Consider the following 16,084-nt stretch of genomic DNA (forward strand, 5'->3'; position numbering starts at 1 on the left):
CATTTTGAATACATGAGAAGACTCTGTTTATAAGCACAATTCGTGGTTGATAGCTGATTGCTCGAGGCTGTGCAGAGGGCCCCTGTACACACCGAGGTTTTGTTTCATACTGTTGTACATTTCACGCTGTGTTTCTTTACGTTCACGATGCCATAATTATTCACTTGTATATATTGCATTTCTTATGGTATTAACGTGTTATTTATGTTCATAATTTTACATGCTTTTATACTGTTGTTAACTAATCAGTGTCTTTGTTCCAGATTACAGCAGGCAGCCTGGGCATTTGCACATAGTTTTACAATGACTAATGACATGGAATCAGCCTTGTCCTTCTGCTGATTTATTTTTCTTAGTTTTTAATTCCAGCACTGTTTTATTTATTTCAGTTCTGTTCATTTGCTTTATTAGTTAGATTAGATATTGAATTGCTCATGTCATTTTCAGTTACCTCCGAAAGCCATAGTGAGACTAATGGTGAGGGATTGAAGTATGAGTGTGTAGTTTGATATTAGTTTATTTTTCTACAAGTTAGTTATTGAATTGCTCATGTCATTTTCAGTTACCTCCAAAAGCCATAGCGAGACTAATGGTGAGGGATTGAAGTATGAGTGTGTAGTTTGATATTAGTTTATTTTTCTGCAAGTTAGATATTAAATTGCTCATGTCATTATCAATTACCTCCAAAAGCCATAGTGAGACTAATGGTGAGGGATTGAAGTATGAGTGTGTAGTTTGATATTAATTTATTTTTCTGCAAATTAGATATCAGATTGCTCAAGTTGTTTATGATTACCTCCGAAAGCCATAGCGAGACTAATGGTGAGGGGTCAGAATATAAGTTGATATAATTTGATTTTAGCTTTACTTTGCTTGCAATTTTTGGATTTCTTTGAGTTCAGTTTCTCTTGTGTTTAGACAGCAGCAAGGATAATGGGTTTCATGACCAATAGTTCACTGTTTGTTTAACTAGAATAGTGGCACATTTTCATTTTCTTTTAGGAATTAATTTCATCATTGCATGTTTAAAATCTTTTTGAAAAGTTTAAATTTTTGGAAATCATTTTAAAGGACATCATTGCCTTGAACATTTATATCCATACTTGTCTTTTAGAATTTCCATCTCACATTAGGAAATCAACAAAGATAAACCCAAAAACGACAAAAAGTAAGAAATAGGTTATCTTGCACATATAGTGCGCCGCACTTCAACAGTTTACGACTCCCGGATTGACAATTAATATAGCAATTTAGGACACTCTAAATTGACCAAACATTTTGGTGCCATTGCCGGGGAAGTGTAACTAGGTAGCCAATTTCTTAAAAATATATATATATATATATATATATTCAAGGAAGGTAAAAATTGATAACTTTTCAAAGTATGCTCTCCTCTTGCACCTAGTGTGATCTGGAGGATCAGAAAAGAGAGCTATTGGTTCAATAATTTCTTGAGTATGCTCTCTTCTTGCACCTAGAGTGATATGGAAGATCAGAAAGAGAATTATTAGCCCGACTTGAAGATAAAAAATAAAAAATGACATGCATAGAGCAAGAGATTCTAAGGGAAGGTTTATAGCTAGGGCCAAGAGTTCGATTTTTACAACTCCATCTACTTCAAGGCATAGACAAGATACACCTCCATCATCTCCAATTCACACTCCTAGCCTTAGGATTCTTGGAATTCAAGGGGTAGTAGCTGAATTAGGAGACTCTCCCACACTATCCACCAAATATGACTTAGGAAAAGAACATTTCTTCACTTTTACAAGGGAACATATTGTAATCAAAGAAGTAGAATCACCTGAAGAAGAAGAGGGAGAAATTCCTCCTCGTTCGCCATTAATAGAAGAACCAGAGGACTCTGAAATCTCTGAGGAAACTATCATGACAGAGGAAGTAGTAAACGGATTAGGAGGTGGAGGTAGAGGTAGAGGTAGAGGAGGAGGAAACAATGGAGGAGGTAGAGGTAACAATGGGGGAAATAGGGATGGAGATAACTCATTTGGATTTCCTATAGTTGATGAGGAATCTCATACAACAATGAAAAACATCTCACCATCTGTCCTCCCAAACTTTTATGGGTTGCGAAGTGAGGATCCTGAAACATTTCTATTTGAGTTTGAAGTCGTGTGCCGAACTTATGACTATATGGAAGACTCTCAAAAACTCAAATTGTTTCCTTCAACATTGAAGGGAGCTGCTTTGAAATGGTTCATGGGATTAATCACTCAATCTATTAGGAATTCGAATGATATGAAACAAACATTTTTGGATAGATACCTGGACTATTGCATGCCCACCAACCATAAGGATGAGGTATTCAAAATGGTGCAAAAAGAAGATGAAAACTTGGAGGATTTACTTGAAAGATTTCAATACAACCTGAAAAGAGCAAAAATGAGTAACTTAGATGAGGAAACCTTGAAAGCCCTTCTATTAAAAGCCATTAGAGATGAATGGATAGATATTTTAAACATGATGGGAAAGGGAGATATTTCTCAACTTCCACTTCATGACATAGCATAACTATGTGTCCATCTCTCAAGGGGAAAATCTAAAACCGGAAAAGGGCCTAGAGATCCTTCTCTCATTAGAGCAAACAAATCTGCAACTGGATCAGTAAGTAGGGCAGAGATTGGCAATATGCTTGATGAGTTTAAAACTGATATTTTAGGGAGCCTTAGTGAGCAACTAAACACCCTTAAAATACAAAACAAGCAGAAACTGAAGCTTTGGCCATCTTTTGTCCAAAATGTAGGAAGAAACATGATCTAAGGGAATGCCCCTTGGATGCAAAAGCTGTAGAAACATGTATGATTTGCTCAGAAAGCCATGAAACCAAGGATTGTCCTTCAATTCGTGGGCTCAAAGCTGTCTTTCAAGAAGATCCAAATTCAATTGAGTCTCTCTGCTTCGTTTCAAGGAGACCTTGGCAGGGGCAACAAAATCAAGGGTTTAACAACCCCATGAACTTTCAACCCCCACCAAATTGGAATCCTTGGCAACAACCTTGGTCCCAACCACAAATCCATATCAATCATGGGTACAAGGTATGCAAAATCCTTATGGGAGATTTGCTCAATTTTATCAATATCCTCCATCTTTTCAAAATCAACAAGCTCCACAACTTCCAAATCAAAATCCACAACTTTCATTGTCGTTTCCACAACAACAACAACCTTCTCAACAAAATCCAAATTCTCAACTCTTGCTTCCATTCCAACAAAAGACAAATCAACTACCATCCCAACCATTTCCAAATCCCAATAATAAAAATCCTCAAAATGCTTACATGGTAGAAGGACAACAATTTCCTACTTATATGATTGTTCCTCTCAATGATGTACAACTCAAATCTGGTAGAGTTTTAGAAAAGCCTTCTATAGAAGCTCAAAAGCAAAGTATTTATGAGGAAGATTCTCTTAAAGCCAATAAAGGTTCTGAAGCATTTCTTCAAAACCTAAACACTCAAAAAGAAAAAGGAAAAGAGTCAACCCCCACAACTCCTATAGTTGAGCAACCTGCATCTTCATCCACACCTCCTTTCCCTGAAAGATTACAAATTGACAAAGGAGTGGAAAAACAAATCTTGTTGCCTGACTATGATTTCCTAGATGAATTAAAGAATGTTTGTATCAAGATTCCCTTGGTACAAGCCATTAGAGAGATTCCTATTCTAGCAAAAACAATAAAGGAGTTGAGTCTCAAAAGACTAGGAAGGAAACCAAGAGATACAAGAAGAATCCACCTGGTAGGAAAAATTGCAGATATCATGATGGGAAAAATTACCATGCAGAAGTATGTAGATCCCGGTAGTCCAATTGTCAAGACACACATAAATGGGGTAGAAATTCCAAACACTTTGATTAACTTAGGGGCTGCTATCAACATTATGAGTAGACAGACTATGGAACAGCTAAAACTTCCTAATCTTCTTTTTACACCTACTTTACTGCAACTTGCAGATCGATCAATTATCAAACCAGATGGAGTATTAGAAGACATTTCAGTCTCCCTAGATTCTTGGGAATATCCAGAGATTTCATGATTTTGACTCCCAAGAGTAATCTAGGAGGGCACCCACTCATTTTAGGAAGACCTTGACTAGCCATAGTTGATGCTTTCATTAGTTGTAGATCTGGAGATATGTACATTTCCGATGGTAGTTCGACAAAGAAATTCAATTTGTATCCTCCAGCAAAAGCAATTACAGAAGTAGGAGATAATGAATGGGTCGATGATGAGGACACTATACAACCTGTCTTTACCATTTCTGAAATCAGTGAAGATAGTCAAATTCTGAACACATTAGAAAATTTTGAAACATCTTCAGAATATGACCACACACAATTTCAGATAGATTCTGACATTGAGTATCTATCATCTAGACAAATGTCTCTTTACTCTATGGAAGAGTTCGGTAGTTCCGCCATTGAGATTTTTCTAGGTAGAACATTGAATATCAACAAAAATTTGGAAAAATCACAACAGGAAGAACTAACCAAAATCTTGCAAAAACATTCTACTGCATTTGCATGGGAGTATACTGATATGAAAGGTATTGACCCTAAGACTTGCATTCATCACATATACATCGAGGAAAACAGTAGACCAATCAGACAACCTCAGAGAAGGATGAATCCAAACCTTAGGGAGATAGTGAAAGAAGAGCTCCAAAAACTACTCAATGTAAACTTCATTTATCCAATTTCAGATAGCCAATGGGTTTCTCCTTTGGTTATAGTACCTAAAAAGAATGGTAAATGGAGAGTATGCATTGATTATAGGGAATTGAATAAAGCAACTTTGAAGGATCACTTTCCTTTGCCCTTTATCGATCAGGTATTAGATACACTAGCAGGCAAAAAGTACTTTTCATTCTTGGATGGTTTTAGTGGCTATAATCAAATTCAGGTAGCACCTGAAGATCAAGATAAGACCACATTTACCTGTTCATGGGGAACTTTTGCTTACCAAGTGCTTCCTTTTGGATTATGTAATGCACCCGCAACATTCCAAAGAGCCGTACTAGGAATCTTTTCTGATCTAATCCATGATTGTGTAGAGGTTTATATGGATGATTTTACAGTTTATGGTAATTCATTTGAAGAGGCATTAGAGAATTTGGAAAAAGTCCTTATAAAATGTAAAGAAGCAAACCTTTCATTGAGTCATGAAAAATTCTTTATGATGTTTACTGAAGGTATTGTTTTGGGACATCACATTTCAGGGGATGGGATTAAAGTTGATCGATCAAAAGTTGAAGTCATCTCCAAGTTGCCTATTCCAAATTGTCAAAAAGATGTTAGAAGTTTTCTAGGATTTACTGGGCACTATAGAAGATTTATAGAGAACTTCACTAAAATATCATCTCCACTCTTCAAATTGCTTACAAAATATTGTGAATTCAAATGGGATCCTGATTTCCAATCAGCATTTGAAGCTTTGAAGACAAGAATATCTGAATCACCTATCTTGAGAGGACCAAATTGGAAACTTCCTTTCCATATTTCTATAGATGCTTCAGATACAGCTCTAGGAGCTGTGTTGGGACAAAAAGATCTAGTTCCTTATGCCATTTACTATACCAGTAAAAATTTGACTCCCACTGAGTTGAACTATATTGTGACTGAAAAAGAGTTCTTAGCTGTTTTTCATGCAATCAATAAGTTTAGACATTATATAACAGGCTATGAAACTTTTTTCCATACTGATCATTCTGCGATTAGATATCTAATGAACAAACCTGTTACTAATGGCAGAGTTACAAGGTGGCTCTTACTTTTACAGGAATTCAATATTACTGTGTTGGATAGACCATGGAAACAAAACACAGTAGCTGATTTTTTGTCTAGAATCCAAAATACTAAAGAAAATTCTCCTGTAGATGATAAGTTTCCGGATGAATATTTATTTGCAGTAACTACTAAGACTCCTTGGTATGCAGATATTGCTAACTATTTGGTTACAGGGAAACTACCTCCACATCTATTTCCTAGTGAAAGAAGAAAGATTATTCAGGAGAGTTCAAAATATTCATGGATTTCTAACGAATTGTTTAAAACAGGGCCAGATCTTGTGATCAGAAGATGTGTTAGGGAAGATGAAATGCCTGACATCCTCAAGGCATGTCATGATGAACCATGCGGTGGACACTTTGCTGACAAAATGACAGCCTATAAAATCCTCTCTTTAGGATATCATTGGCCTTCCCTCTTCAAAGATACAAAAGAATATGTCAAAAGGTGTGACAGTTGCCAAAGAGTAGGGAAACCGACTCTTTCAAATGAAATGCCATTGCAACCACAGGTACTCATCGAACCCTTTGAAAAATGGGCTTTAGATTTCATTGGACCTATTAATCCACCATCTAAATAAAAGAAGTATATATTGGTATGTACTGATTATGTCACTAAATGGGTAGAAGCCAAAGCATTACTTTCTGCTACTGAAAATTCAGTTGTCAATTTTCTTTATGAGGATATTTTTACTCGCTTTGGTGTTCCAAGAGAAATTGTGACAGATCAGGGAAGTCAATTCACATCCAACATGGTGGAGAAGCTGATGGAAGAATACAAAATCAAGCACAGAAAATCTACTCCTTACCATCCGCAAGCAAATAGCCAAGTGGAGTCTACAAACAAAGTTATTGAAGACATCATCACCAAAACTGTTCATCTACATAGAAGAGATTGGGCAGAAAGGCTTCTTGAAACCTTATGGGCCTACAGAACTACATGGAGGAATATAACAGGACATTCTCCCTATGAACTTGTTTATGGGAAAGAAGTCCTGCTCCCCATTGAGTTCCAAGTCAAAAATTTCAAGATGGCAGTTCAGTTGGGGATGGATCTATCAGAAGCCCAAAAGCACAGAATGGATCAGTTGAATGAGCTAGATGAGATCAGACAAGAAGCAATTCTAAGAACTGATCTAGTTCAGTATCAAAGAGCTAAGTGGCATGACAAATACATCAAAGAGAAAAAGTTTCAAGAGGGAGATTGGGCATTACTATTAGATTCCAAGTTTAAAGACTTCAAAGGTAAATTTCATACTCATTGGCTTGGGCCATATGAGATGGACAAAGTCTTTAACAACGGAGCGTTAAGAATCAAGACCATTGATGAATTTCAAACTCCTCTTATTGTGAATGGCCACAGATTAAAGATCTATCATAAGCCACTCTCAAAAGAGGAATTTGTCAAAATGTTTCAAGATAGTTCTGCAATAAGGCTGGTGAAGAAGAATCCTTCTTCTCCACCAACCTAGCTTTTGTTCATTTCTGTTATAAAATAAAAAATAAAAAATAAAAAATTGTATAAGCCTGAAAACCAATCACTGATTGACAGTGTTATACAGAAAATATAGAGTGAAAATCAGGAACACCTGACACCCTATATTTTCCAAAAAAAAATCTCTTTCTTTCCCATTTTCATTTCACTTCACCTCATTTTCATTCCACTCCATTTCATTTTCATTCCACTTCACTTCATTACATTCCACTCTACTTCATCCATTTCATTTCATTTCACCAATAAAAATTTCTTTCATGACCATTTTCATTCAGTCAGTTATTATCTATCCATCTTCATTCAGTCAAGTGGTTGTTGTGTCAGTTTCCGCAGCCAGAAGCAATTTCCACAGCCACCACTCCGTTCTTCAAATTAACAGTCAAGATGTTAGTTCAATAATCATGAAAGCAAATGCAGGTATGACCGAGGACATATTATGAAGACATGGAGCACCTAAAGGCATCAATAAGGAGCAGTTGATCATGGACAAACAAATGGCAAAAATTCCAAGGTATGAGTAAAAGTTTATTTCAAATAGCAATCAAAACACATTTTTGCATAGTTATTAAACCATAAGCTCCACTATATGCAATGATTGCCATGATAGCTCCATAACCATTCCACGACATTCCTCCACGAACCATGCATTTATTTTCCAAACGGTCTTATGATTAGCCTTCGGATTTAATTTGTGTTGGCTGCATTTTAACACTCCACCTGTAATCATAAGGACGTGGTCGATTTGACTACGGCTCTTCTCAGCCGCACAAAATCCGCAGCTGTTTCATGAACGTGTTTGCGTCTACTCTGCAGCCACCCAATTTAAAATTCCGCCAGATGCACTGTACTCTCCCTACTGTTCTATTAACATCACGGTTGCATTTCCACCATGTTCACATAAGCCTTCACCCCATTTTACGAATTCACCTCCGCTGCCTGTCCTCTGTTTTTCTGCTCCCAGTCACTGTTTTTTCCATAGACTCTGTTCATTCCCATAACCAGCCGTCTCACTTCCGCTAAACCCTCCTCAAGTAGATGAATTTTAAGAACAGAAGGAGGGATGGGTCTGTTGTTGAGGGCAGAACCGGAAGGGCCTAAGTTTTTAGAAGGATACCCGCAAGTGAAAGACTTACTGAAGAAGGAAAAATGGCTACGTTTCATTCAAAATTTAAGGGCCACAATAAGGAGATTGCAAAGGCTTTTGCGAGGTCTTTTAATGGCCAGGAGTTGCAGATTAGGGATCTTAATTTTACAGTCACCGAGGCATCCATAGTAGCTGCTACAGAACTTCCCCAGGAAGGTGAACGCTGGTTCAAGAACAAGAGCTTCGACGAGCAGGCGTGGAGAGTCATACTACGTAACCCAGGTATGGACATAACTATATTCAAACGAGGAATTCCTGGAGTGGACCAGCTTACTGTTAATCATTCAAAAGTTCATTACTTGTGAAGGCCGTTTTGGGGCAATGTATATGTATCATACTCGGTTATTGATGAACTTTTTAGAAGACCAAACCCTCAATCTGCCCTACTTTTTATTGCTGAACTTGAAAAAGATGTGCACAACAGTCCAAAAGAATATAGAAGACATAGAACCACATTTGTATCATCATGGGCTTGTGAGAATTCTAATTGAGGACCAATTGAAGAAAAATAGGGACACCTGGGAACGGTTTTTAGTGAGAAACTACTTTCAAGAGCCACCGAGGTACCTGAAAGCAGTACAGCAAGAAGGAGTAGGAGGAAGGAGAAAAATGTATTAATTCAAGACCCTCCTATTAGCAAAACCAAAGAAGTTGATCAAGAAGAGAGGCTGGAAAGAACCAAGGATAGAAACCAAAGAAATTTAAAAAGGAAACGAGAGATAGAAGCTATATCTCAAACTGCAGAGCCTTCTCAAAAAGAAGATCACCAAACACTGTCCAAAAGGTTAGCTTATCTTAGAGAACAAGCGGGTGCAGCCAAGAAGAAACGAAAGGAAAAACAGAGTAAGGAGGAAGATACTAGTCCACAACATGTGAGAAGAAGCTCTAGGCTTAAGGGGAAATTAAAGACAGTAAAAACCAAAGGGCCCCACTTTATTGATTTGGGGGAGGAAACCCCAGAAAAGCCTCCAGCAACCTCTCCTGACCGTAGCCCACACCATACTTCCATTTCACAGCCAGATGTTGACATGAGTCCTTCTCGGCCAGAGTTTGAAATCAGTCCCTCTCAACAGGATTTTGGGGTCAGCCCAAGGAAGGCTACACCCGAGGTGGACCCAAATCAGCAAGAGATGTACGATTATATAGAATCCTTAGAGAAGACAACTACAGGTCCAAGCACGTCATCCACTTAGCCTCACACAGCACAAGAATCTCTAGTCCAATCATTGAAACAAGAAGTATTTGAATTAGAGGTTTTAAATAGACATATTAAAAATGAAAATGAAGCATTAAAGGAGCAAATTAGATTGGACAAGATCATTCATGACAAAACTATGTTACATCTGGGACTGTGGCAGAAAAAGAACAGGAAATTAAAGAAAAAGTGCAGGAAATTGAGTAGGGAATTGATCAATCTCAAATTCAGATGCTTGATGAGGAAGTCCAGGATGGTAGTAGTACCAAGGAAGAGGAGAAGAGGACTGGATGTACTGGCAGAAGCTTCAGAGCACATGGAATAAAGGGAGGATGATCAAAATTTTGGCGGGTATGTTGAGCCCCAAACTTGCATCTTTCCTATACACCTTTCTAGACTTTTTCCATTTACATGGACCTCCTAAGCTGTCAACATCATTGCATATTAGTTTAAAAAGAGCATATAAAGTGGTTTCCTAACGATGTTTTGTATCTGCTGTTTGAATTAGATTTTTGCTCATTGAGCTGCGGAATCTTGTCACTTTCCGCAGCCAGTTCAACTTTCCACAGCCTTTTTGTTAAAGTCTATATTGCAGGTGTCTTCAGGCAAATCGAGCCACATGGACAAGTTGGAAATGACGTGGACATGGACCGAGTCCTATTGGCTCAGTCGAATTCACCAAAGAAAGCCGTGGTCAAAGGTAGTCAAGCGATGGTCAACATAAGAGTCCTACAGCAGCAGGACTCTATTTTTCAACACGTGAGGACTTGCGTGGCCATTCCTAGATCTCAGGGGACATATCAACACCTGTGGATTGCTCCATAAGGCGAATCCAACAGCCACCCTCAATAGATTTAATCACCACAGCAGCCATAATGCTAGATCCCTGGACGTCGATGTTCACATGTCCTCTATCAGCGTTGTTTTTATGAAATTAGTTATGTCATCTTTTATTATAAATAATGTGTTTCCATACGCATAGTAGTTAGCCTTTGTAATGTAATTTTGACTGTTAACGAGCCCACTGTGCCGTGACATTATTTCTTTGTTATGACTGCATTTTGAATATATGAGAAGACTCTGTTTATAAGCACAATTCGTGGTTGATAGTTGATTGCCCGAGGTTGTGCAGAGGGCCCCTGTACACACCGAGGTTTTGTTTCATACTGCTGTACATTTCACGTTGTGTTTCTTTACGTTCATGATGCCATAATTATTCACTTGTATATATTGCATTTCTTATGGTATTAACGTGTTATTTCTGTCCATAATTTTACATGCTTTTATACTGTTGTTAACTGATCAGTGTCTTTGTTCCAGATTACAGTAGGCAGCCCGGGCATTTGCACATAGTTTTACAATGACTAATGACATGGAATCAATGTTTTCCTTCTGTTGATTTATTTTTCTTAGTTTTTAATTCTAGCACTGTTTTATTTATTTCTGTTCTGTTCATTTGCTTTATTAGTTAGTTTAGATATTGAATTGCTCATGTCATTTTCAGTTATCTCCGAAAGCCATAGCGAGACTAATGGTGAGGGATTGAAGTATGAGTGTGTAGTTTGATATTAGTTTATTTTTCTACAAGTTAGTTATTGAATTTCTCATGTCATTTTCAGTTACCTCCGAAAGCCATAGCGAGACTAATGGTGATGGATTGAAGTATGAGTGTGTAGTTTGATATTAGTTTATTTTTCTGCAAGTTAGATATTAAATTGCTCATGTCATTATCAGTTACCTCCGAAAGCCATAGCGAGACTAATGGTGAGGGATTGAAGTATGAGTGTGTAGTTTGATATTAGTTTATTTTTCTGCAAATTAGATATCAGATTGCTCAAGTTGTTTATGATTACCTCCGAAAGCAATAGCGAGACTAATGGTGAGGGGTCAGAATATGAGTTGATGTAATTTGATTTTAGTTTTACTTTGCTTGCAATTTTTGGATTTCTTTGAGTTCAGTTTCTCTTGTATTTAGACAACAGCAAGGATAATGGGTTTCAAGACCAATAGTTCACTGTTTGTTTAATTAGAATAGTGGCACATTTTCATTTTCTTTTAGGAATTAATTTCATCATTGCATGTTTAAAATCTTTTTGAAAAGTTTAAAGTTTTGGAAATCATTTTAAAGGACATCATTGCCTTGAACATTTATATCCATACTTGTCTTTTAGAATTTCCATCTCACATTAGGAAATCAACAAAGATAAACCCAAAAACGACAAAAAGTAAGAAATAGGTTATCTTGCACATATAGTGCGCCACACTTCGACAGTTTACGACTCCGGGATTGACAATTAATATAGCAATTTAGGTCACTCTAAATTGACCAAACAGGGATGTTAGTGGTCTGATGTATTATCATGAGTTGTTGTGGATGAAACAGGTGAATATTGGGACTGAAGATGAGCCAAATCTAGTAGTAATAGGGGATTATTGAGATGAGCACATAGTCACAGAGATTGTAGCTCTGCTTCATGAATACGCGGATCTATTTTCGTGGAGTTTGACTAAAATGAAAGGTGTTTTGGGTGAGCTTGGTGAAATGAACATAAAATTCAAGCCTGATGCACAGTTGAGAAATAAAACAAACCGTACAGGATGAACCCACACTACAAGGACCAGGTCAAATAAGAAATAGATCAGATTATGGACGTAGTGTTTATATTCCTAGTCGATGAGTCTGATTGGATCAGTCTGATCGTGATACAAGGGAAAAAGACGGTTGGAATTCGTGTGTGTTTTTATTTCCGTAGGCTCAATGAGGCTTGCATACATGACCCCTTCCCAACCCCATTTTAGTGACAAGATCTTGGTAAAGGTAACAAAAAATGAGGTGTATTCATTCACCGATGGTTTCTTAGGTTATCATCAGATCCACATAGCTAACAAAGATAAGAAGACAACTACATTCACCATGAAGTGGGGGTTGTACACATATGATGTAATGCCCTTCGGACTAAAGAATGCCCCTGCAATGTTTTCTAGGGTGAGAGTTGCGGCATTCCAGGAATATGTTCACAAGTTCATCGAAGTATATTTTGATGACTAGGTGGTCTACAACTTGCTTAAGAATTATGTTGTGAAGTTGTGACTCATGTTGGATAGGTGTTGACAGATGCAGTTGTTGTTGAACATAAAGAAGTACATCTTTTGTATCTCATTCGGTGTTTTACTAGGACATATAGTGTGTAATAAAGGGTTATTTGTGGATCCTGCCAAGATTGTAATAATTATCAACTTGCCTACACCTAGTACAGTTTCAACACTGCGGTCTACTTTTGGGCATACCAGGTATTATAGATGGTTTCTAAAAGGCTACGCAGAGCTGACAACACTAATGGAAGATTTGTGTAGAACAGGAGTACTGTTTATTTGGATTGCAACCTGTGAAGCAAGGTTTGCAGAATTGAAGTAGAGGATGGTTACATCACTTATCCTCGTGTTCCCAGATTGGAGTAAGATTTTTCATGTGCATGTGGGTTCCTTTGGCATAGCACTGGGAAATGTATTAGCGCAACCGGGGGAAGAAACACTAGATTATTCAGTGTACTTTGCAAGCAGGACATTCTATTGGGCTGAGCAGAATTACACCACCATAGAACATGAAGGATTGGCAATGGTCTATGCGCTCTATAAGTTTTGACATTACCTATTGGGTCATCCATTTCATTTTTCATGGACCGCTCAACATTTCAGTATTTGGTCAACAAGCTAGTCCTAGAAGGGTGGATCTGCGATTGGTTGTTGTTCTTTCAATCAATTTCTTTTGAAGTGGTTTTGAAGCCAGGAAAGCAGAATGTTGGGCCTTATCATCTTTCTCAGTTATAGCATGGGGATACAACAAGGACAGTTGATGAACTACCCGAAACTACTCTTTTCGTGTAGAGGCCATTCCATACTTCTTTGCTAAGATTGTGTCATTCCTCTCCCCTTTGGTTGAGTCACTTAACGTACCTTAGTACAGGTTCAACACCTAAGGACTATGATCGGTGACAACGATCACAGTTGATCGTACATGCAACTAATTATTAGTTAACTGCCAGATAGTTGTATAGGTTGGCTACATATATGATTCTATAGAGATGCATGATGGATCATGAGCGGCCAGTAGTACTATGTGAGGCACATGATGGCCAAGGCGGTGGATACTACGAAGGTGAGGCTACAACATGGAAGGTTCTTCGTGAAAGACTATGGTGGCCAACTTTATTTATCAATGTGGTAGAATATGAAAAGAATTTTGATGTTTGCCAATGTGTGGGACAACCCTTTGCGAGAGATGAAATGCTATTGTAACCCATTGTGGTCAGGGAGCCATTCCAACACTGGACAATGGTTTTGATTGGTTTTCTCAATCCACCAGCATGCTATTCAAGGGTGAGATATATCATCATGGCTACCAATTATATAACACATTGGGAAGAGGCCACACCAACCCAAGATTGCTCGATGGAGACTTTTTACTGGTTCAAATTTGAGGATATAGTGAAAAGGTTTGGATGTCCGTGCAGTCTCACCAATGACCAAGGTCAACATTTCATAGAGGGAGTGGTGGCTGCATTGGTGAAAGAGTTAATGATTCATCACCATAAAACCACAACATACCACCAACAACCCAAAGGAATCACTAAAACATTCAAAAAGATCTTGGAATGCATATTTACCCAGGTGTGCTCGGTTAGTCGGGATGATTGGGATGAGAGGATCCCTATCGTCTTATGGGCATATTGGACTACCTGTCAAAACCTGACAAAGCACACACCATTCAATTTGGTATCTAGTATGGAGGTGGTGATGTCACTTGAGTATTTTATACCAAGTATATGGGTGGCCATAGCCATGCAGACATTAGACACATAATAATTACGAGATAATTTTGATATGCTGATACAGTTAGAAGAACACAGATTTCTTTGTGGGCACCATAAAATTGTTTCAAAGTGACAGCAGAAGGCGTGATAGACACATCCAAAAAAAGCAGTTTGTGTAGGGGCATCTGGTGTTTATGTAGTATAGTAAATTAGGAAAGCACCCAAGGAAGTTGAAAATGCATTGGTAGGGACCCTACAGGGTGGTGTATATTAGTGGCGAGGGCACATTACAACTTGCGCAACTCAATGGAAAGATGAAAAAGAGATGGGTGAATGGTGCATGCCTGAAGCCCTATGTGGCCCCAACCCCCATGGAATCACCCTGACCTCTTGGGATGGGAGATAGTGTTAACATAGTATAATTCAATTTTTTCGATTATTTCCAACAATTCCTGGGGGGGGTGTCTCTACGTAGGACAGGTCTCTGCAAAACGAGAGTTACTAGATTGAAAAACTATACTTGGGGGGATTTCAGTTGATGAGAGTGTTGAGTCTTGATATTGTGAAATGTGATGGCAGGTAGGTGGTGCCAACTCAGGCTTTTAATGCTACACGGGCCACACCCAGGACAGTCGCATCGCATTTATGGTCCAGAAATCCACTGCAAAAGGAATGTTTTATCTTGCATTGATGACTGGATCTAGATAGGATTTGTTAGGTCAGATAGGCGGGATCAAGTAGAAGATCAAATGGTCAGGATGGTGCACACTTCAGATGGCGTTGATCCTAGAAAAAGCAGTTAATGCCAAGCTTTATGCTTTATGTTTTGGAAACAATTTATATCATTGAAATGCATAAGATTGGAGCATTATAAGAATTGAAGAATCGAAGTATATACCAAGTTAGAGTGCGAAGCTGAGAAAAGACTACCATTAGAGAAAATTTCATTTTATACTTGCTAACAACACGCTCCAGCTGCAAGGAAGTAGGAATAGTGAAAGGTAGCATATGGCATTAATAAGTATTGGAGTATTAGGAGGATGTCACTATGAACGGTTCCACTACTAGGGAGGGGGATAATGGGTAGCAAGGCCCAAAATCAAAGCCATGAGGAGATAATTATCCCATCCTATAAGTTTCAACCCTAGTGTGCCCGGAAGAGAGATTGGACTCATGAGTGCATGTGAATAAGGAAGAAAACCTGAAAGGCTATGTCGAGTAGGTTTTCTTGGTGGATTATCATATCCACAACTATGTGGTCTTCCCTGAATTTGCACTGGACCAATAAATGGAATGGAGGGGGAGCAAACTAGGATACGAAAGTCATCTAGATATTGCTAAAGTTTGGCGTTCTGAGCTTGTCGTATGCCTCATGTTTTGGTAATTCATTAGTGGTGCGAAAGTGTGTAAGGCTACTGCTATCGCGGGTGCATTCTAGAGGGATTTGGTTAGATCGAAAGATCCCCATCAATGACAAGGTGATCCATGCCATTATTGGGTTTTTTATAGATGGACAGGATGTTGTGAATGTGTTCATGGTTCGGCCCACGAAACCAAAATATGGGGTGGTTGGACAGAAAGTTGGAGGTGTTGTGAATGAATAGATGGACCCATGCCTTAAATATGGCATAAAGAAAAA

The sequence above is a fragment of the Pinus tabuliformis genome, chromosome 2_2 (assembly GCF_031772625.1).
Source record: "Pinus tabuliformis cultivar Carrire ecotype Pingquan chromosome 2_2, CPIR1, whole genome shotgun sequence".
Taxonomy (NCBI): Eukaryota; Viridiplantae; Streptophyta; class Pinopsida; order Pinales; family Pinaceae; genus Pinus; species Pinus tabuliformis.